This window comes from Dasypus novemcinctus, chromosome 3, assembly GCF_030445035.2.
Source record: "Dasypus novemcinctus isolate mDasNov1 chromosome 3, mDasNov1.1.hap2, whole genome shotgun sequence".
Classification (NCBI taxonomy): Eukaryota; Metazoa; Chordata; class Mammalia; order Cingulata; family Dasypodidae; genus Dasypus; species Dasypus novemcinctus.
In genome coordinates this window covers 183372155-183397071 of record NC_080675.1, presented here as the reverse complement: position 1 = coordinate 183397071, position 24917 = coordinate 183372155, and positions in this window count along the sequence as shown.

Below are 24917 nucleotides of genomic sequence, written 5' to 3'. Positions count from 1 at the left end.
GAAAAATTACCAAAATTGACTCAAAAAGTAGAAAATATGAGTAGACCCCATAACAATAAATAAACTTAATCTCTAACTAATTATCTTCCTAAGAAAAGAAAAACAGCCTAGATTTACATGGCTTGTAAGATAGTTTCGGGTATTATACATATCTAAGTTGGCAATTATATTCTCACAGAACTAATTTCAGTGTCTATTTGCTTTATGTTCTTCCTAGACTTCATTTCTTTATGTATAATCTGTTCCTTCTCTCTGGCTAGTTTTAAGATATATTAGTTGGTATTCCACATAGTGCTTTCTATAATGTTTCTTATTTACCTTGGTTGAATTATTTTGCTTATCTTCCTATTGCTTTAACTTTATTCATAATTTCTAAGAGTTTTATGAGAGTTTTTCAGACCATCTACTCTACTATATTGTTGAAAATATAAGTCCCATTCAGGTCTATAATCTTTCTGGGTTTAATTTTTATTTATGGTGTGACATGTTTTTTAAAAAATCTATTTATCTTTTCTTATTTAACACAGAAAGTTAATTGTCCTGAAACCATTTTTGAATAGTCTATCTTTCTCCCCAAATCTGCCTTCCTATTTCTTGTACCATGCTGCCATATTTTCATGGTTTTCATTAGGGGATCTATTTCATTCCACTAATCTTGTTATCTACATACAGACTAATATTTTGATTTTTTTAAGTTTTATAATAGACCTTGTTATGTGTTAGAATCAGCCCCCCTTTCACAAAAGTGTTTTTGACATTTATATGTTTACATTTCTATATAAATTTGAAAAACCCCTGCTGGAACTTTGTTTGAGACAGATTTGTCTTTTTAAATTTGGGGTTGGGTAAGAATGGAAATTTCTGTGATATTGTCTTCTAATCCACCAACATGGTATATCTTCCAAAGTATTTATTCTTCTATATACTTAAATAAAATATTCTGGTTTTTATAAATTTATTGTATAACTTTTCTTGGGTTTACCTTATTAATTTATTTGCAATTATGATTCACCTATTAAGAAAACATCATGCCATTAACATTTGGGAAGAAAGGTAGGAGAAATTATCAATTGTATTTCTTGAATGCTAGTTGGACTATCTGACTGTTTCTAAAAGGGAGTTAGTGGGAGTTTGGGGGAAAGTTCCTGCAGCTTTCTACGGACCGGAGGCAGATTAGAATTCCTAGGAGGATTTGTCCTTCTCTAGAGTTAGGGTCTACAAGAGGTGTGGGGTATATGGGAAACTCTTATATCTTTTAATGTAACATTTTTTATGACCTATGTATCTTTAAAAAAAAATTAAAAAATAAAAAAAATAAAAAATAAAAGGCACGACAACTCCCCAGAAAATGCAACTTACCATAATTGACAAAGATAAAAATATGAAGAATGCTACAAATAATTTGTATCTAGATTAGTCTTCCAACTAAAACCACTGCAGGCATAGATGGCTTCACCTGTAAGTATTATCAAACAGGAAAAAATAGCACCAATCATAATGAAACTTTTTCAGAGTATAAAAAACTTATGGTCCGCAAAAAATTTCACAAGACCAGCAAAACCAAGATATCAAAACAATTCAGGGTCAAATTGTGAAGGATGATTGCAGGTCAATTTCACTTATATACATAATTAAAAATTTCTGTAATATATTAGAAATTGAGATCCACCAATATATTAAAAGTACAACAAATCATGACCAAGTTGATTTTATTCCAAGATTGCAATGTTAGTTTTACATTAGAAAGCCAATCAATAAAAAGCAAAAGAAGCTAAAGCTAAGGATAAATAGTTAAAATAAATTAAAATTTGTGAATACAAAATTAATACGCAAAAACCAATACTATATCTATTTTCGAACCATAAAAAATTACAAAATGAAATTTAGTCTAGCATTCACAGACAAAATAACCAGTCAGAGGATATAATAAAAAGAGAATACAAATTTTGTAATATAAAAATAAAATGAGATATCTGGGCATTATCTTAACAAAAAATGTACAAAACCTATATACGGAAATTATTTTTAAAAAAAGAAAGAAAGAAAACTCCTAAGAGACACAAAAGCTGACTTAAACAAATGTAAAGATGTAGTAGATGTATTTAATTGTCAAAGAGGAAGATACAGTATCATAAAGATGTCAATTCTCTTGAAGTAAATTTTTAAATAATGATCTCAATAAATATGTATTTGTATTGAGTTAGTTATTTACAAAGTTTACACAGAAGAATACACAGCTAAGAACAGTGAAGTTTTTCCTGAAAAAGAATAAAACAAAAAGATGAGACTATTCTTATTAATATAAAAATACACTCTAAAGCTCTTATTAAAACCGCGTGATGCTGGTGCAGAGCCAACAACGGGAGGCCGTGGGAAATCCTGATATGTGCCCAAATGCAAATAGGAACTGCATCTATAATAAAGGGGGCATCTAAGATAATAAGGAGAAGGCAACCTTTTCAGTAAGTGAGGTTGGGAAAGTTGTGTAACCGTATGAAGAAAAAATAAAAGGGGATCCATTACCGCAGCCAGGATGAACGCCAGACGGAGGAGCGGCACCCGTGTGAAAAAGGAGACCACGGAATTACCAAGGAGAACGTATGCGCACGTGATCACAACCAGGGAGTGGGGAACACTTTTCCAGCTATGACTCAAAATCCAGAAGAAACAACGGGAAGACCCACTGCTGTCTCTGGTGACTCTCTAATCCTGGTGACTTGAAGTTCGCATTTGGTTCTTTTCCTCCCCTAATTTCTATCCCTTTATTGGTATTCTCTTTTTGATAAGCACTGGTTATCACTATCCTTCCATTCGTTTTTTTCTTAAAGATCTATTTTATTTATTCCGCCCCCCCCACTTGCTGCCTGTGCTCACTGTCTGCTCTCTGTGTCCACTCGCTGCATGCTCTTCTGTGTCTGCTTGTCTTCCCTTCCTGTCTTCTCTTTAGAAGGCACCGGGAAATGGTCGTGGGGCTTCTGATCTGGGAGCGAGCACGCAGTTGCTTGAGCCACTTCAGCTCCCTGGTCTGCTGCGCGTCTCACTGTCTCTCCTGTGTGTCTCCCCTTGCTGCATCATCTTGCTGCGCCAGCTCTCCGCGGTGTGGGTGGTCAGCTCTCTGCAGCACAGGCCAGCTCGCCTTCACCAGGAGGCCTCAGGAATCGAAACTGGGGCCTCCCACGTGGTGGACGGGAGCCCAGTTGCTTGAGCCACATCCGCTTCCCCTAGCCTTCCATTCTTTATCATGGTCTCCTTTACTTCTTTGACCGTCTTTATAACAGTTTCTTTGACATCATTGCCTGTCACAGCCGACAGCTAAGACCCCCACAGGCAGTTTCTACTGACGACTTTTCCCTGGTGTTGAGTAACACTTTCCTGTTTCTTCGTGTCTCACAATTTGTTGTTGTTGTTATAAACTAGACATTTTAGACGATACATTATAGTAGCACCCCCTCTCCACCTCCTGCCAGCCCTGGGGCTGTTGCCCTTTTGTAAAAATCTGTTTGTTTCAAGAGTTTTCTGGACTAATTCTCCAGGTTGGTTTCTCTCACAATGAGGCTGATGATACCCCTGCTCCTTCTTATAACTCTTGTTTTATTTGTATGCCTGGCTTCCCAAGGATGCCCTGGATCAGCAGTGCCGAGCGGTCAGCCAACGGCTGGTCAGTCTGTGCTTGAACATCTGGAGCCCGTGAGGTTGGTGGGTCTGCGTCGGCCTTCAGCGGCGCACCAGCCCACCCTGTGCTCTGCTTCCCCCCCGGCCTCCTCGTTGCTCGGCTGAGCATCACATCCATTCACAGCTGGGAGGACACCGGTGGCCTTCTCTGGTCTTACTGGGCGCATCTCCGGATATCAGGGTGTTCCCTGAAAACACAGATGCGTATTCTCCCCAATGCAGGCCATTTTTACCTTTGAGTTTAACACCAATTTTGAATATTTTCAATAATATTCAGATAGACCTTGTTTTTCTTACAACTTGATTCATGTGTTTCCTTTTAAAAGACTGTATCCTTATAAATGTACTGATCATTTGTTGTGCTTCATTTCAGAATCCCTTGCCTTCAGTGACATCCTTTCAGGTTTACCCTCTCCTCCCCCAGCACACAAATTAGCAAATTCAATCCATCCTTCCATCTCCAGGAGCCCTTAGCTTATAGCCCCCTTTTGGCAGTTCTTACCACTTTGCCCAGTATTATATTTACCTGTGTCTTAACCTCTTTATTGCCCTATAAAGCCAGGAGAAGAGGGGACCAGCTCTATTTGTGTATCCAAATTTGCCCTTTCCCCAGCAGCCTTGCACATAGCAGGCACTCAGTGTTTCGGGGTACGTGGACTTTTGGGTTGCTCAGGACCTCTCATTTCTTCTGGACCTCCCATCCCTCACATGGGCCGTGAGTTCCCATGTCTCTGAGCTCCTTTTTGTCTCTTGCATTCATACAGCTTCTTCTTCTTGTGAACATTTGTGGGATATTAGTCATCTTATGTAGAACAAGATATATCTGTCGCTTCTCTTCCGTGAAACCCTCCTTCAACAAGATTTATTTTAAGAACTCTGTGAAAAGAAACAATTTCACAGGCAACCCTGTGAAAACCCAGTCATTTGCCGGCATGGGGGATCAAGTGACGTACGTCCCCGTCTAACGTCCCCACCCGGCCACCGGGGACCATCACGGGGCGTGGTTCTCCAAGAGGCAGCCGCAGGCTCCCCTGTGCTCTCGTCCATGCGAGCGCAAGTTCTCTTGCGTGGCAGAGGCGCTTACACACTACCTTGCTGAATCCTGAAGGACCCCCTTGTGAAATCAATGAGACCCCACTGCAGAAGGGAGAACTGAGGGGACCCAGCGGGCGGGTGGCAGGGCCGGGCTTTGAGCTTAGGCTCAAGGCATTTGGGTTAAACCAAGCTGCTCTGAGCAGCTGGGTCCGCTTGCTTTCCCTGGAAGCGGCCACACAACAGTTGTTGACCGGCCAATGGCTGCAGCAAAACCTCCTTGACTTTGGAGCTGAGGGGCCGCACAGGTGTTGGGAAAAATTGAGAGATCTTTGGGGGGTGCAGGAGGGAAGAGGCTATCACCCAAAACCCAGTGGGACAGGCTCCTCTGCGGCTCACACCCTGGCAAAGTCCAAGAAAGACTGCAGCCTCGGGAAACGGACTTTGGCCCAGTGGTTAGGGCGTCCGTCTACCACATGGGAGGTCCGCGGTTCAGGCCCCGGGCCTCCTTGACCCGTGTGGAGCTGGCCATGCGCAGCGCTGATGCGCGCAAGGAGTGCCGTGCCACGCAAGGGTGTCCCCCACGTGGGGGAGCCCCACGTGCAAGGAGTGCACCCATGAGGAGAGCCGCCCAGCGTGAAAAGAAAAAGCAGCCTGCCCAGGAATGGCGCCGCCCACACTTCCCGTGCCGCTGACGACAACAGAAGCGGACAAAGAAACAAGACGCAGCAAATAGACACCAAGAACAGACAACCAGGGGAGGGGGGGAAATTAAATAAATAAATAAATCTTTAAAAAAAAAAAAAAAAAAAAAAGAAAGACTGCAGCCTGTTGGGGGTGGGGGCACTCCATGCCCTTTCATTGGCAATATCTGCCTTTGACTTTGGCCGTCTCTGACCCTTGGGAGAGGGAGGGCCACTTCAGGCCTCACACTACCCTTGGACTTAGGAGGTTGAGCCCAATGGGCCCTCCACTCTGCCAAGAGCAGCTGAGTAAGATTCTCTTCAAGCCTGGAGTTCAGCAGAGGAGACGGGTGGCTTTTCCCCCTGTCCCCCCAGCTCTCTGAGGTGACACATGCCAGGTGAGAGCGTTGCGGTTTGGTTTCCACGGCCCTGTGCATCAGCAGGGAGGATCACAGCACATTCCACCCAACACCCCCACTGGGAGTTTCTATAGCAACTTTCGGGGAGGAATTTCCAGGGCTTACAGATTCTGTCAGAGAAACCCAGGGAGGGGAGAAGGTGCTGGGTAGGTGAGGAGGAGGGAGAAGACGCAGGTACGGGCAGACGCTGAGCAGCACGCGCCCCAAGCAAGGCCAGGAGAGCAGGCACAGGAGGGATGTGGGGCAGCTCAGGCGCTCAGGCCAGGCCCTCACCGGCCGGTGACGACTCACCCTGAGCATTTTCAATAAGAGAATCTACCGCTAACAGTTGTCGTGAGGATGACACGAGGGAACACCGCAGGATTCTCGCTTGATCTTTCCTGAAAATTAGTCCAGGACAAGCCGTGAGCTTGATTCCAGTGGAGGGCTGTCCGTGGGTGTCTACAGAATAGAAATGAAATTATGCAAGCAGATGGCACGATGAAGAGACAAAAATATGAACATCAAAGCACTCGAGCCATGGAGATGCTAATTTCTGTACTTTTAATAATGACAACGTTTGGGAAATCAAAGGTATCTTCTAGCTTTTAGATATATTAAGCCCCCAAAATAAAACCTTTGAAGAGCACCCAAATTGCACATAAACATTTGAAGGGGAGCGCGAGCAAGCATGCCTCTTAACACCCACGTATTGAGTCTTAGCGACTTATTGCAGAAATAAATAAGAATTGCACACTTCCCACACCCCCGGCACGGGGCGAGGCCCTCTGGGAAACAGGAAAATGAAATACTCTTGAACTGGCACTAAGCAGGGGAGAGAAAGCCTGGAGCACCGGGTATATTCAGAAGAAGACGGAGCCCTTGTGGGTAGTGGGAGGGCTGGAGCTGGGTCTCCAGTGAAGGGAAAGTTGGACTCAAGAGGCTCCAGGCGAAAGCCTGAGAGCGTGAGTGAGCGAGGCAGCCGGTGTGGGAGGTGTCAAGCCTGCACTGACCCGTCCTGCCCACCTCCCTCCAAGCCTTTTGCAGATACCTCTGACCTGCTGGCCTCAGCGTCCTTCTTCCAAGTCGAGGCTAATCACAGTGTCTTTTCAGGACTTGCTGAGGGCAAAGTCAAGATTTTAGTTCCGTTCATGGCACAGAGTAAGTACTGCAAAGATGATAAGAGAAACAGGAAAATGGCAAGCTGGAAGTTGGCAGTGAAGAAAGACTCCTGCGCTATCACGTTTGGGGATAAAATCCAAGGGCATCTGGGAGTTGGGTGGCCTGGTCCGTTGGGCTGTTCCTCTCATTCTCTGATGAAGCTTGATTTGGCCACTGTTAGCTCTGCCATGCACCGCTCCCCCCTGACACGTCCAGCTCCGTGCACTCAGCTCCTTCAGGACCCAGAACGAAGCACTAGCCGTGGTTTACGGAGGCAGAGGGGGCAGCCGAGGGATCCAGGCTGCACAGCAGGCCGTGTCCTTTTCTCTCCAGCCTGCTGGGTCCCGTTTACCCTGCCAGGCACGAGGGGGACACAGGGAGAGCTCCAGTTCCGCCTCCCGGGCTTTCAGAGCCTCACTGGGAATGCGGGTGATGGGCGAGGTCCACAGAGGAGGCGCGTTCACTAGGTGACCTGCCTCGTGAGCCACCCGGCCCCCTGGGGTGCCTCAGTCGTCACTGGGCCCCAGTCCTGGGCCGCCGGCTCTTACCTCTGACGGCAGACCCTGGAGACCCTTCCTCAGATGTCTGCCCCAGACGACTGCCCCCCTCTGCCCGCACACTCAGAGAGCCCAAGGGCCTGGGAGTGGACCCCTCCGCCCGGCGGCCCCCAGCCTGGAGGGGAGGACAGACCCGGCCTGGAGGGCTCGGAGGCCTAACTCGCCCCGGAGCGTCCCCGCACCAGCCGAAGGTGCTTCCTCCCTGGCTGGGCTTCTCCTGTTACCGTCCTGCTTTTCCACACCGGGTTTTCTGGGGACGTTTCCCACACACCTCTCTCACAGCGATCCTAACCTCAGAGTCTGCTCCCGGCAGACCCAAACACATGCGCTTCCTTGTTTATTTTCAAGTGGGATATTGAAGTCTCCAACCGTTATTGTTGCATCGTCTATTTCTCCTTATAATTCTGTCAAGTATTTTAGAACAGAAAACTTTAAAAATCAGAAATTCCTGTATCCTTTAGAGAAATACAATATATACGTAAAATACAGATGCAGAAGTCCAGAGATATTGCCAAAGTGAATCTTGAAGTTCATTAAGAAAGTAACACATCATATACAGATTGGCTTTATGGCTGGAATACAAAGTTAGTTTAACAATTAAAAGCCAATCAAGGTGAGATCAATGAAAATGGCAGAGTAAGAACCTGTGAAATATTTTCCCTACGTAAACACAATGAAAATGCTTGTACAATACAGGGGCAAGAAGACAGTGGGAATACATATTAAAAGTGCTGAAATTTAAAACAACTGTCAAACAAGAATTCTGCATCCAGAAAAACTATTATTTAAAAATGAAGGAGAAATAAAAATCCTAGATAAATACAAACTGAAACAAATACAAGCCAGCAGACCTGCCCTAAAAGAAATACTGAAGGGAGTCTTTCAGGCTGAAATAAAAGCACACTAAAGAGTAACTCAAATCCACATGGAGGAATAATGAGCACTGCTAAAGGTAACTGTATCAGTAAATATGAAAGACTGTATAAATGTATTTTTTTGTGTTTGTAGCTCATTTCCCCTCATGAGATTTAAAACACAACTGTAAGTATTTATAAATACTTATAAATCGAATTTGTGATAACAGCATAAAGGAGGAAGGGGAAAGAGCAATATATAAAAAATGTAAGCAATGTTTTTATATATTATTGAAATTAATTTGGTATTAACCTGAACTAGATTACTACAATTTAAAGTATTAATTGTAATTACAAAGGCAACCACTAAGAAAATAACTTAAAAATATATAGCTGGAATTGGTAGGTGTATGTCCAGAAGACTTGAATCTTTGGGCTGTCCATGTGCCAGCTGGGCCCTGAGCCTCCGTGGAATTGCAACACCTCCTCTCCTGTTCACTGGACTCACCCAGGACAGCTAACAAGGAGGTGAGGATGGACAACCACCACACCAAGGAACTGGGAGAGGCTACAACCACAAACAAGAGAGTCCCATCAATTAGGCCATAGGGGATTGAGGCCCCCTCTCAATTAGAGGTGGAGTGGGCATCACCATACCAGAATCCTCAGGATTGGGGAATAAAATATGGACTAAAGTGGAGTTACTGGTATTCTACCATAGAATTATTGGTATTCTAGCAATGGAAGAAATTGTATCATTGATGTGGAGACAGTGACCACTGGATGTACTGAAGGCCGGGGGAAAAAAAGAAGTATAATATGGGGGCATTTTGGGGACTTGGAATTGTCCTGACATTGCAATGAAAGATACAGGCCATTATATATCTTGCCATAACCTACAGAATTGTGTGGGAGTGTAAATTACAATGTAAACTATAATCCATGCTAACTGGCAATGCTCCAAATGTGTTCATCAATTGCAAAGAGTGTACCACACTAATGCAGGAAGTTGTTAATGTGGGGAAAGGTGGTAATGTGGCAAGTGGGGCATATGGGAATCCCTTATATTTTTGTGTGTGTAACATTTTGTATAATCTAAGTATCTTTAAAAAAAAACAAAAAAAAATTAAAATATATAGTAAAAGAAACAAAAGGGAATTTAAGAAGTACATAAGAAAATATCTATTAAACACAAAAGAAGGTAGCAATTGAGAAATTCAGCAACAAAAAAGATATAAAACACATAGAAAACAAAGGAGGAAATGGCAGAAGTCCTGTTTTGCCAGTAATTATATTAAATACCAATGGGTTAAGCTTACCAGTTAAAATTCAGAGATTGGAAGAATGCATTTTAAAAAAATGATCCAACTATATATGCCTACAAAGAGGCTTACTTGAGATTCAAAGATACAAACAGGTTGAAAGCAATAGGATGGCAAAAACTACTTCATACAATAGTAAACAAAGCAGAGTCTTAAAATACCTGAAGCAAAAGCAGACAGAATTATAAGGAGAAACGGACAATTCAACAATAATAGTTGGGGACTTCAATACCCCACTTTCAATAATGGATTCAACAATTTGACTGAAAATGAACCATGAAATAGAAGATTTGAACAGCATTCTAAATCAACCAGACCTAACAAACACCTACGTGACATTTACCAAACAACAGCAGAATACACATTTTTCTGGAATTCTCGTGGAACATTCTTTAGAAAAGATATGTTAAACCACAAAACAATTCTTGATAAATTTAAAAGCTCTGAAATAATACAATATATGTTCTCTGACTACAACAGAATGAAGTTTAAAAATCAATAATAGAAGGAAATTTGGGAAATACAAAAATATGTGGAATTTCAATAACATACTACTAAACAACCAATGGGTCAAAGAATAAAGCACAAAAGAATTTAGATACTATTTTGAGATGAATTAAAAAGAAAACGCAGCATACCAAAACCTGTGGGAAGCAGTGAAAACAAAGCTCAGAGGGAAATTCATACCCATTAATGTCTACATTGAAAAAAACCCTGAAATCAGTAACCTAAACTTGTACCTTAAAAAACTAGAAGTACAAACTAAACACAATGCAAGAAGAATAAAGTAAAAAAAAAGATTAGAGAGGAAAGAAGTGAAATAGGAAATAGAAAAACAATAGACAAAATTTTAAAAATGAATTTTTTAAAAGATCAACGTATTTGACGAACCTTTATCTAGACACCCCAAGGAAAAAAGAGGAAATTCAAATTCCAAAAACAGAAATAAAGTAGGAGATATTAGTACAGAACTTAGAGAAATAAAAATGATTATAAAGGAATATTATCAATTATTTAATGCCCACAGATTAGATAATTCTGATGAACACAAGCTACCAAAACTGACCCACATCCATGGTCAATTGATTTTAACAAGGGTACCAAGTCCGCTCAATGGGGAATGAACAGCTTTTTCAACAAATGATCCTAGGATAACTTGACTGTCACGTGGAAAAGAATGAATTAGCACTCTTACCTCAAATCCGAAAGTTAACTCAAAATGGATAAAAGACCTAAATATAAGTGCTTAAAACTTTATATCTCTTAGAAGAAATCAGCGGGGTGGTCTTAGTTTGCCAAAGGACTGCCGATGCAAAGTACCAGAAATGGGTTGGCTTTTACAATGGGACATTTATTAGGGTAAAAGCTTACAGTTCAAGGCCATGAAATGTGCAAATCAAGGAACTCTCAGAGATGCTTTCTCACCAAAGTCGGCAGCTAGCGATCCTGGTGTCCTGCCATGTGTCCATCAAGCAAGATGGTGAGTCTGCTGGGCTCTCTGCCTCTCCTTGAGCACCGCTGCGGGTGAACCTGCAGTCTTCTCTCACATGGCAAGATCAAATATGGCAGCTTCTTTTCTCTCTGGGTCTCTGTTTATATAAGACCTGGCAAGAGGCAGAGACCCAAGCTGCTTACACCTCACTGACACAGTCAGTCCCCAAACCCACAAGAATGGACCAAATGAAAAACATAATCTTTTTCTTTCTGGGATTCATAAAATAACTTCAAACTGTCACAGGGGTAAGTCTTCATGACCTTGAATTTGGCAATGGTGTCTTAGATAGGACATCAAAACCATGAGCCAGAAAGAAAAAATAGATAAATTAGACTTTATCAAAATTAAAACATTTTAGAAGAGGACGGGGTATATGGGAATCCCTTATACTTTTGATGTAAATTTTCTGTAATCTGAAACCTCTTTAAAAATAAAATATGTAAAAATTTAAAACATTTAATTGCATCAAAAGATAGTATAAAGAGAGAGATGTTTGCAAATCATGTATCTGATAAGACTCCAATATTCATGAAATCTATGTCTATATCTACATAACCTCAACAGCATAAAAGGCAAACAACCCAATTTAAAAAGGGACAAAAGATATGAATGGATATTTATCCAAAGAAGATATTAAAATGGCCAAAAGACACAGGAAAAGATGCTCAATATCACTCATCATTAGGGAAATGCAAATCAAACCCATGACAGGATTCTATTTTACACCTACCAGGTTGGCTATAAGAATTTATTTAGATGGGAAATAAGTGTTCACAAGTTCATGAGAAAATGGAACCCTCAAATTTTGAGGGTGGAAACAAAACTTACAGTTTCTGTGGAAAAGTTAGGTGGTTCCTTAATGCATCAAACATAGAATTACCACGTGTTCCAGCAATTATCCACTCCTGGGTGTATACCCAAAAGAATTGAAAGCATTTGTTCAAATAAAAACTTCAGAGCAGCAATATTCACAATAGCTTAAAGTGGAAATAACCCCAATGTCCATCAATAGATAAATGGATTAAAATAATGTGGTATAGCCATACAATGGAATATTTTTCAACCATAAACAATGAAGTATTGATACATGATACAACATAGATAAATCTTGAAAACACTCTGCTAAGTTAAAGAAGCTAGACACTAAATACCACACATTGTGTGGTTCCATATGAGATTTCCAGAACAGACAAATTCATAGACATAGAAAACAGGTTGGTGGGTGCCGGGGCCTGGGGGTGAGGATTGGGGCATAATGGCTTTACGGGTAGGGGGCTCCCTTTTGGAATGATGAAAAGGGTCTGAAACTAGAGATAGTGGTGATGGCAGCACCACATTGTGTATGTGTGAAATGCTATTCAATTGTACGCTTTGAAAGGGCTAAAATAGAAAAATGTATATTATGCATGCTTTCCCACAATAAAAACAAAATCAATTAATATAATGCAACACATTAACAGACTAAATAAGAAAAACATGATTACCTCAATAGATACAGTAAATATATTTAACAAAATTTATGATGAAAATTCTCAGCAAACTAAAATTGAAGAGAACTTTCTTAACCTAACATCAGACTTAATGGCCAGAGGCTGAGATTAACAAGGCAAAAGTGTCCCCTTTTAGTATTTCTATGCCTCATTTTACTGGAACTCCTAGCTAGTGTAATAAGACAAGGAATAAATAAAAATCATACATACTTCAATGGGAAAGAAATTGAGTCTCTTCACAGATTTTTTAAATGTAGAAAATCCCAAAGTATCTACTGAAAACATAGAATTCATATGTGAGTTATCGAGGTGGGATAATATAAGGCCAAAAGGCAACTATATTTCTATATGTTAAAAAGGAAAAATTGGAATTTGTAATTAAAAAAAACCATTTTCAATGACATAAAAAAATGAAACATAGTTATAAATCTAACAAATGTGTGCAGGATCAATATTTTTAAAAGTAGAGAACACTGAAGAAAGAAATCAGGGAGTTACTAAATAAATGGGGGATATAAAGTGATCATGGATTGGAAGATTTATGCATCTAAGATGTCTATTATCCCTGATTTGATCAATAGATTTAATAAACTCTCAGTCAAATCCTAACATGTTTATACATATTAACAAGCCAATTCTAAAAGTTGAATGGAAAGTTGAAGGAAATTTTGGAAAAGAAGAACAATATTGGCAGGCTGACACTATTCAAGTCCAAGTTTCACTGTAAAGCTGTAGTAATAAGACAGTTTGTTGATTTTGTAAGGATAGGCATGCAGATCAAGGCAACAGAAGGGAGAGTGCAAGAAAGATTTTGCTCCACAAAGGGCACTGGAAAGAGAATGAAAACACAGGTCACAAGCTAGGAGAATATTTTCAAATCACATATACAATAAAACATGTGTACCAGAATATAAGTAACTTTTATTTTTTTATTTTTTTAAAGATTTATTTATTTATTTAATTCCCCTCCCCTCCCCCGGTTGTCTGTTCTCTGTGTCTATTTGCTGCGTCTTGTTTCTTTGTCCGCTTCTGTTGTCGTCAGCGGCACGGGAAGTGTGGGCGGCGCCATTCCTGGGCAGGCTGCTCTTTCTTTCGCACTGGGTGGCTCTCCTTACAGGGTGCACTCCTTGCGCGTGGGGCTCCCCTACGCGAGGGACACCCCTATGCGGGGGACACCCCTGCGTGGCACTCCTTGCGCGCATCAGCACTGTGCGTGGGCCAGCTCCACATAAGTAACTTTTAAAACTTTACAACAAGAAACCCTTCCGTCACAACAAAACAATAAAATGGGCAAAAGATCTTAACACTTCAGAAAATAAACATATGAAAAAGATGCTCAACAGAATTAGTCATTAATGAAATGCAAATTAAAACTACTATGATGAGGTGTCATTACACGTCTATTAGATTGGATAAGTTAAAAGTTAAAAAACCCAAACCAAAATTTTATTCATACCAAAGTTGCAGAGGATATAAAGGAAATGGGGTGCTCTTACATTCCTGGTGGGAACTGAAAATGGATGGCTACACTAGAGAACTGTTTGGCATTTTTAAAAATAATTTTAAACATACGCTTGCCGTATGACCCAGAAATTCCTTGCCTAGGTATTTACGTAAATGAATTGGAACTTCATGTTCACACAAAATCCTGTATGCAAATATTTATAGCAATTTCCTTCATAATCCCCCCAAACTGGAAAAATCGAGACGGTTTTCAATAATGAATGATGAATGTATAATCTGTGGTATTTGCAAACAATAGACTATCTTGGGGAAATAAGAGGGAACAAACTATCAAATCACTCAACTAGTGTGTATTATTCTTAAATACATTTGGCTAAGTAAAGTAAGCCAGACCTAACACGCTATGCTATATATGTATGATCTATATGTGTGACTCCATATATAAGACATTATTGAAAAGGCACAACTGTAAGGATTAAAACACATCAGTGGTTGGCAGGGTCAGGGGAGGTGGGAGAAGTTGACTAAATTGAACTGCTCAGAGGAATTTTTAGGGTGGTGAACCTGTTGTGCATAGTACCCAACTTTATGCCCTTGTTAAAAACCAGAACTGCGTATGACAAAGTATGAATTTTAATATTTGAAAAAATATCTGGGGAATTCCAGGATGAAATACAGGTTTTGACCAATGAATCTGTGTTCAGATTTGTGCCATAACATCGCTGAGGTCGGTGGGGAAGAAAGTAACTTTGCATGAGAAGTTTTGACAGGAAGCTGAAACTCTAGACAAAAAGACCTGTACAGAAGCATTTGTGTTCAAGGTGACAACTTTGTTCCTCACTGGGATATGGGTTTGAAATTCTGAAATTGCTTAATATGTGCACCAGGGCTGGGCAAATAAGGAAATATCTTGTCAATAGTGACAGCCAGGTCTCTGTCCAAGACAAAGTGGGAGACATCAGAATGAATGTGTGTGTGTTTGTGTGTGTAGTCACACACTCATTTACACATGTACACACACTGGTGCATACATACATACATAGAAAGATACATACACAAACTATATATAGACATCAGTATAAACTCATATATGTGGAGGTAAACAGTCAGAGAAGGATGCAGAAATAACTGAAGATACGTGTGTGAGCACGGCTTAGTACTCATGCTAATTCATAGTATTTCTGGCTCTGTCCAGAGACAGCCTGAAGCAGTGACTCCCCAGTAGCAAGAGTGCACCCACACTCAAATCATGGTTTCTAAGGACCACTTTCCAATAAAAGGAACCAGGACACCTTGGATAAATTTCTGATTCTAGAGCTGGGACAGGGAAAATTTAGGATGAGCCTGGAGCACCTCATAATGCCACAATGAAAGAATGTGGTAACAAAACAAAACAAAAGACACAGTGACTGGATTATTTCAAAGGGACGCAGGAACAAACTGAAAGAGCTCTCAATGGTTAAAACCAGAACAATTTGAGCAATAAATTAAATAATGATAATATTGGATTTTAACTAAAAAAGTAAATTAACATGCATGAATAAGAGCATACTGATATAATGATGGAATAAATAAATGAATGATGGAGTAAAGAGAAATCTTCCTTCTAGAAAATTTCCAAATAGTAAGTGTGTAAGTAGTAAGGGAAATAAAAATAAACATTAGAATGTCACAGTAAATAAATGCTTTTTAGGGAAGAACCACCCATGAATGCTAAAATCAGCGGGTAAAACTTAAAGAAGAAATAAAATAGTTGTCAAGCTCCAAAGTAGCTCACCTGAAATATTTAGTAACTGCTTTAGTAGTTTCAGCATATGTCCACAGACATTTCAACACTTTCCTTTGGAAGGGAACTTAATTCCCCGCTTCTTGAGTGTAGGCTGGACTTAATGACTAACTTCTAATGAGTAGAGTACAGAAGGGGAAAAATAGTAACATCACCCTGAAGAAATGTGGGAAACACCACCCTAACTAAGTGACCAAGCTGTCACCAGCAAGGTCGGCTTGTGATCGCATACTCTCATACGATGCAAGGGAAAGGGCACTGAACCGCTGTGTTACTCTTCCCTAGTTTAATTACGAGGAAATAGGAGACAAACCCTAATTGAGGAACGTTTTACAGAACACCTGACCAGTGGCATGATCATGACAGACAAGGGGAAAAGGAGGAACTGTCACAGATTGGCGGAGACTAAGGACACATGACAATTAAATGCCATCTGGGGTCCAGTATGGCATCATGGAAAAGAAAAATGCTCATCAGTGGGAAAACTGGTGATAGCAGAAGAAAGCCTGGACTTGCTTTGGCGGTACTGCACCAGTGTTAATTTCTGATCATTACACCATGATTATGTAGAGATGTTAACATTAAGGGAAGTTGGACAAAGGAAATAAGGGAACTGTCTATATAATTTTCCCAGTGTAAGTTTAAAACTTTTCAAAATAAAACAAAATTAAACACATATATACAAAATATTGCTATTTAAAATGGTATCAAAATACATCAAATACCTATAGATAATTATAATAAATATATTCAAGGTATAATCACAGAAAACTACAAGATATTTGGGAGAAAATAAAAAGAAAAAAAGAGAAACACTGTATAGATTGAAAAAATGAAATTATATAGGTGCCAATATACCCAACATTGTAATTTAGATTAAGTGCAATCCCAATAAAACTCAAGCATATATTTTTTGTGTGAGGAAATTGTCAAGTTGATTCTAAAATTAACAAAGAAATGCACAATTCCTAGAAGGGTCTTTAAAAAATGAAATAAATTTGGAGTATTTTGACTACTGTATATCAAGATCTATTATAAATCTGTAATAATTAAGATAGTCTGGTATTGGTTCAAGGGTAGATAAATAGACTATTACAGAAAAATGGGAGTCCAGAAAAAGAATAATGGATATCTGAAGTGAATTTATGACAAATTTGGCATTGTAGAACAGAGGAGAAAGATGGTGTTTTCATTAAATGATGCTGAGTCAATTACATACCCATATGGAAAAAATTAATTTTCTTCCTCCTACTTCACATGATAGGCAAAAAGCAATTCTGGAAAGATTTTATATCTAAAGGTGAAAGGTAAAATAATAAAGTTTCTATAAATAACATACTTGAATATATTCACTGCTTTGTGGAAAGCAAATATTTCTTAAACATGATACCAGATTCCTTGGGCCATCTGACATATCCTCCTACCCCTGGCCCAAGGAACTGGGGGGAGAGTTGGATGCAGCAGATGAACATGGGAGATTGTCAGGTATGTGGTTGAAACTATAATTATGAGAAAACTCTTTAGAAAATATAATAAGGAAGGGTTGTTTGTTTAAGGTGCTTAATGGGGGGCATCTGGCACGGGGGCAGGCTTCTGGGGAGTGTGTGAATGCTCATCTTGCCACAGTGTGTTATAGCATTGGGTGGAGACCCATACAGTGAGTGGGAAGGTGTACCTCCTTCCTGGGGAGGCCTGATGTCCTCAAACAGAGGGAAGGCTGTCTCTCAAGAGAATTGGTGGCTCCCAAAGAGGGAGGACAGTCTAGTGTGTCAAGCCCTCAGCATTGTTGCAAGTATCTATGAATCTTGTCCTTTAAGCAGTGAAGCTTGGTTGTCACTGTGGGCCCCGACGGGAGGTGGAGAGAGGAATAGAAGAGATGGAAGCAGGATAACTGTGGGAAATGGAAGTGTTCCACAAGATCATGCAATGATATATATAGGCCATGTTATCAACAAAAATTTATAAAAGTGTATAGTCTAAAATGTAAACCATAATGTAAACCCCATGGTTGGTAGCTATGTTTCAATATTTGTACATCAGCTGTAGCAAATATAACATGAACATACAAAAAGATCATTGCTGGGGAAAGGGAAAAGGGTTTGATGTTGGATATAAGGGAGTCCCTGATATTGCATATGTGACTGTTTGTTTTTGAAGACAAAACAAAAAATTAAAAATTAAAAATTAAAAAAAGGATGTAGACACTGAAGAAGGAATGGAAGAGATTACCTTGCCACTGTATATACAGGGCAACACCTATTACAGTGAGGAAAGGCAAAATGTCAAAAACAAAGTTTTATGATACTTTTCATTTTTTAATTCCCCAATTTATTTTTACTTTATTTTAGTTTTTCTAAATTAGTATGTATTCTAATTCTAATCTTTAAATCTATCATTATTATTTCATATTCCTACTAATTGAATTTGGCAATATATTAGGCTTCATTTTTAAAGAAGTTTTAGACCACAGAGGGGTTCAACTATGGCAGGCAATGAACACTGGTGTGGGTTGCTGTTGATAGGGTACACATGGTTGGGAGGGAGTTCTCCAGGGCATGTATATAGGGTATATAAAAATGTTTGGATAATCATTGGGTATTTTCATAGTAAGTAGAGTTACACACAACAACTGAGGGAGTGCTGCATTCCCTAGCCAGGGAAACTCTGTCACATTCCCCAATGGAACAGCAACAATCCGCCAAGTGCAAGGGCAAAGACTAGTGAAGAAGGATGGTCCAACGATGAGCCCTTGATACTGATGACTATGCTTATGAGCCTGGGTGCCTGAAATTTGAACTAGGCCTAGAGCTGCAGTGTGCCGAAGAGTTACCTCCTGAGAACCTCCATGTTGCTCAAATGTGGCCACTCTCTAAGCCAAACTCAGCTTGTAAATGCATCACCTTCCCCCAGTGTGGGACATGACTCCAGGAATAAGCCTCCCTGGCACTGAGGGATTACTACCAATCACTAGCTGGTGATGCAACTAGAAAAAGACCTTGAATAAAAGGGGAAATGGTAAAGACAAATGAGTTTATATGGCTAAGAGACTTCAAAATTAGTTGGGAGGTCATCTGAGGGATCCTGGCAGGATCCCAGAGACAGCCAAAGTAGATACAACCCCAGGTACTGGTGCTCCTGAGGGCTATGAAGGCACACAGGTTCTATGGTCATGACAGATGGCTCAGGAGTTCAGTGCCTTGTCAGTGGGCCCTACTTTCGAATTTGTGTTCCTGAGTGTGATGTAGTTGGACTCAGATGTGACTTTTCTACATATGCCTCTTCTGTCACTTTTACTGAACCTGTGGTTGGCACTGGGGTTGATGTATGCTCAAGGAAACTTGAATCTCTGAACTGGCCATGTGCCAGCTGGGCCCTGAGACTCAGCAGAGTTGTAACACCTGCTCTCTGGTTCGTTGAACTTACCTAGGTCAGCTAACAGGGAGGTGAAGATGGTCAACCAACACACCAGGGAACCAAGAGTGCCTACAACTGCAAGCAGGAATATTACACCCATCAGCCATGTGGGATCTAAGCCCCTCTTGATTTAGAGGTGGAGTGGACATCACCATCCCAGGGCCCATAGGATAGAGGAATAAAATATGGTTTAGAGTGGACTTACTGGTATTCTACTTTAGAATTATTGTGACTCCAGGAATGGAAAAAATTATATCATTGATGTGGAGACAGTGGTCATGGTAGTTGCTGAGGGCAGGGAGAGGGAAGAAGAGATGTGATGTGGGGGTATTTTTAGGACTTGGAGTTGTCCTGCATGATATTGCAGGGACAGATGCTGGACATTATATATCCTGCCATAACCCACTGAATGGACTGGGGGAGAGTGTAAACTACAATGTGAACTATAATCCATGTGGTGCTGCAGTGCTCCAAAATGTATTCACTAAATGCAATGAACGTGCCACAATGATGAAAGAGGTTGTTGATGTGGGAGGAGTGTGTGTGGGGTTTGAGGTGTTGGGTATATGGGAATCTCTTATATTTTTTAAAGTTACCTTTTTTGTGATCTATGTATCTTTAAAAAAAACAATTAAAAATAATTTTAAAAAAACCAGGATAACAGAAAGAAAGTTTTAAAGATATTTTTATTCTGTTAAAATCAAGAATTTCTGGATTTTCCAATCAACAAGATTGTGGTGTAAGATGCCCCATGGTGCCATTCCCACAGAGAATCTTTGCAGAACTAACAAAACTGGTAGAACCATCTTCCTCAAAATTCCAAAAAAGAGTTAAAGAGTTGCAGCAACTGGGTAAGTGCTGAACCGAGAAAATTCAGCTTTAAAAATGGTGGGAGACTGCCTGGGAGAAGGGACTTGTAGCTTTGAGACATACAGTGCAGTGCCCAGGCCTGTGAGGAGACTGTTTCCTAGGGAAGAGGAGACATCTGTAGATGCATAAATGGAGAATTCCTAGGCATAGGCATCTGCCTAAGAATAAGCATAGGTGCAGAAAGGACCAGGGAGGCCACCAGGCTTTGGCTTGGAGCTATTGCCTGCCTCACTGTGTGAATAAACTCTGAAGGAGAGCACTTACAGGGGTCAAGCGACAAAGACTGGGAAAGATAATTTCTTTCTCTCCTTTTTTCCATTTTGTTAGCTCCTGGCATTCTGTCATAACCCTAGTTGGATGCAAGCTTAAGGAACAGATGCCTCAGAGCCTAAATCCCAGAGATAATACTTTAAAATTTCAAAATGCCCAGTTCTACAAAAGATTACAAAACATTTAAAGAATATGAAGTGATTGCCTAGGCAAAGCAATCCCAGGAAGTTTTATATCTAAATGTGACAGTGGATCAATATGGCATAAAAAATAAAGAGCTCCAGTAATTTATGAGAAATTATAAATGCCAGTAATATTATATTTCTTTTTCTGTTGTAAATATCTTTCTACTTCTTATAGAATCTAAAAAGAAAATGTACATAAAGCAATGGTAAATCTATGGTTTTGGTCTTACAATGTATACAGATGTAATGTAACACATTCAACAAAAAGGTGGGAGGATGGAGGGACATAGGAACAGTGTTCATGAATGGTCATGAAATTAAATTGGTATCAAATCAAAAGAGATTGTTATACAGTTAGAATGTTAAATTTAAGTCCCATGGTAACCAATAAGAAAATATCTGAAAAATATATGCAGGAGTAAATGAGAAAGGACCCAAAATATTGCACTATTTTAAAAAACTGAATAAATATGAAAGTAAGTATTAATGGAATAATTTAGGGACCAAAGAAAGTGTAAGACTTACAAAGACCAAATAGCACAATGGCAGAAGGAAGTCCCACATTATCAGTAGTCACTCTAAATATAAATGGATTAAATTCCTAATTCAAAAGTCAGAGATAGGCAGAATGAATTTTTTAAAAAGCATGACTAAACTTTTTGCTGTTTATAAGACACTCACCTTAGATTTAAAGACACAAGTTGGTTGAAATTGAAAGGATGGGAAAAATATACTATTCAAACAGTAGTCAAAAGAGACCAGAGGTAGCTATACAATATTATATAAAATAGAATTTGAGTCAATAGCTGTTACAAAGGTTAAAGAAGGCCACTATATACTGATGAATGGTTCAACTCAGCATGAAGACATCATTATAAATATATATGTACCTAATGGCAGAGCCTGAAATACATGAAGCAAATACTGACAGATTTGGAAGGAGGAATAATTCTACATTAATAGTAGGAGACTTCAATGTACCACTTTGAATAATGGATAGAACAGCTAGACAAAAGGTCAATAAGGACATAGAAGACTTGAATGATACTGCCAAAGTATTCATAAACAATTCCAAAAATAGATATTGGATTATGTTTGTAAACTGGTTTGTTCCTCTGGGCATATTAGATTATATTGGACTCAGAGGTTTCACTTCTACTTGATTAAATAATGGTTAAGGCTTTGATTGGGCCATGTCAGTAGAAAGTTGAGTCCCCACCCCTTGGTGGGTGGGAACTGACAGAGAAACTGTACCGCAGAGAAGGGAGGAGAGAGTTTTTGAGCTGGAGCCTGGGAAGCAAACACTTGGGAGAGAGCAGAGCAACTGAGCCTGGAGAGACTCGAGCCCCAGGGAGAGAAACAAAACTTATCCCAGCCTACAGCTGACACCTGAAGAAGCTGGGACCACAGAGCCTTCAGAGGAAGAGGGAGACTGAGCCCTCGCAGGGACTGGTGGCCATCTTGCTTCAACCCATGGCAACAGACTTAGGTGAGGGAAAAAACTTATGCTTTATGGCCTGGTAACTGTAGGCTTCTACTCCAAATGAATACACTTTATAAAAGCCAACAGATTCTGGTATTTTGCATCAGCACCCTTTTACTGACTAATACATATACTATAAACCAAGTAGACTTGGACTTATTTAGAACACTTCACCCAACAGCAGCAGAATTTGCATTCTTCTCTCATGCACACAGGCCATTCTCCAGGATAGACCATCTGTTAGGTCATAAAATAAATTTCAATAAATTTTAAAATATTAAATCACACAATATATCTTCTCCAACCACAAAGGAATTAATCTAGAAACCAAGAGCAAAGGAAGAAAGGGGAAATTCAGGGATATATTGAAATTAAACAACACCGTCTTAAAGAACCAGTGGATCAAATAAGAAATTACAATAGAAATTAGAAAGTATCTTGAGGAGAATGAAAATAAGAACACAACATGTCAGAACTTATGGGATGTAGCAAAGGTAGTGGTAAGGGGAATTTAGAGCTCTAAATAAATGCTGACATTAAAAAAGAAGAAAGATTGCAAATCAGAAACCTAACCTCACAAATGGATGATCAAGAAAAAAAAGAGCAAATTAAGTCTAAAGTGAGCAGAAGAAAGGTAATAACAGAAAATTAGAGTGGAAGTAAGTAAAGACTAAAAAACAATAGAGAGAATCAATGAAACCATGAAGTTGGTTCTTTGAAAACATCACCAAAATTGAGAAGCCTTTAGATAGACCAATAAAATAAAAAGAAGAGAGGACACAAATAACTAAAATCAGAAATTAAAGGGACACTACTATCAATTACACAGAAATAAAAAGGACTATAAAAGGATACTGTGATGGTTTGAAACTGTATGTACCCCAGGAAAGGATGTTCTTAAAGGTAACCATTTCTTTGGGTATGGACCTATTATAAGTAGGATCTCTTGGTGAGTAGGACCTTAAGTTAAGATGTGATCCTCCTCATTCAGGATGGGTCTTATTCCATTTATTGAAGTACTTTAAAAGGGAGTGGAATTCAGATAAAGAAAGAGAAAGGCACAGAAGCAAGAAGGTGAAAATGAAGAAACCCAGAAGAGACCAGCAGATGTCGCCATGGGCCTGGCCATGTAACAGAGGAGTCCAGGATTGCCAGCAGCTGGTCTTCAGGAGAAAGCATCCCCTGATGATGCTTTGATTTTGGCATTTTTCTCAGCCCCAGATCTATAAGCTTGTAAGCTAATAAATCCCCACCGTTAAAAGCCAATCCATTTTATGGTATCTGCTTTCGAGCATTAGCAAACTAGAACAGACACTATGAACAACTGTATGTCAACAAATTAGATCACCTATCAGATGAAATGGACAACTCTTAGAAACACATAAATTACCTACACTTACTCAAAAAGATATAGAAGATCTCAACAGCCCAATAAATATTAAAGAGATTGAATTAGTAATAAAAAATGTTCCAACAAAGAAGCCCAGGATCAGAGGACTTGGGGAGAATTTTATCAACATTGATTGTGGAATTAATACCAATACTGCTCAAATCTTTCAAAAAATTCTTCAAGAGGGAATACTTCCAAACTCTATGATACCAAGATCATGCTAATACCAAAGACAGATAAAGACAGCACAAGAAAATTACAGACAATACCCTTTATTAATATGTACGCAAATATCCTTGCCAAATACTAGCAAACTGAATCCAACAGCACATTAATTAGAATTACACACCATGATCAAGTAGGATTCATTCCAAGTATGCAAGTGTGATTCAGCATAAGAAAATCAATTATTAGATCACGTTATTAGAACAAAGGGATCAAAACACATGATCACCTCAACTGATGTAGTAAAGGCATATTACATAGTCCAGTCCCACTTCTCGATGAAAATATTTTAAAAACTAGGAATAGAAGGAAACGTCTTCAACAAAATAAAGATCATATGTGAAAAACCCACAGCTAGTATCATACTACATGGTGAAATACTGAAAGATTTCCCTCAAGATCAGGAGTACGACAGGTAGCCCACAGTCACCACGTAATTCACCAATGAACTGGAAGTTTTAGGCAGAGCAATTAGGAAAGAAAACAAAATAAAAGGCAACCAGATTGGAAAGAAGGAGGTAAAACGTGCCCTATTTGCATATGGCATCATCCAAATATTGAAAATTCTGAAAAGTCCACAACACAGATGCTGGAGCAAATAAATTCAGCAAAGGCAGGGTACAAGGTCAAAGTCCCAATATCAGCAGTGGTTCTAGACACTTGTAATGGCCAAACTAAAGAAATGAAGAAAAATTCCATTTACAAAAGCAACTTAAAAAATCAAGCACCTAGGAATAAATGTAACCCAGGATGTGAAAGAATTGTGCATGGAAAAATATCAAACTTTCCTAAAAGAAAGAAATAAGACCCAAACAAATGGAAAGGCATTCTGTGTTTTAGGATTAGAAGACTAAATACTGTTAAGATGTCAATTCAGCACAAATCAGTTTGCAGATTCCATGCAATCTCAATCAAAATTCCATCATCCAGGAGTAGATGTGGCTCAAGCATCCGGGCTCCCACCTCTCACATGGGAGGTCCCAGGTGCAGTTCCCGGTGCCTCCTAAAGAAGGCGAGCAAGACAGCGATTTGACATGAAGGGCTGGTGCGGCAAGCCGATGCAAGAAGATGATGTCACTGAATGATACAACTAAATGATGCAATGAGGAGACACAAAGAGACACACAACAAGCAGGGAATGGATGTGGCTCAAGCAATTGGGCACC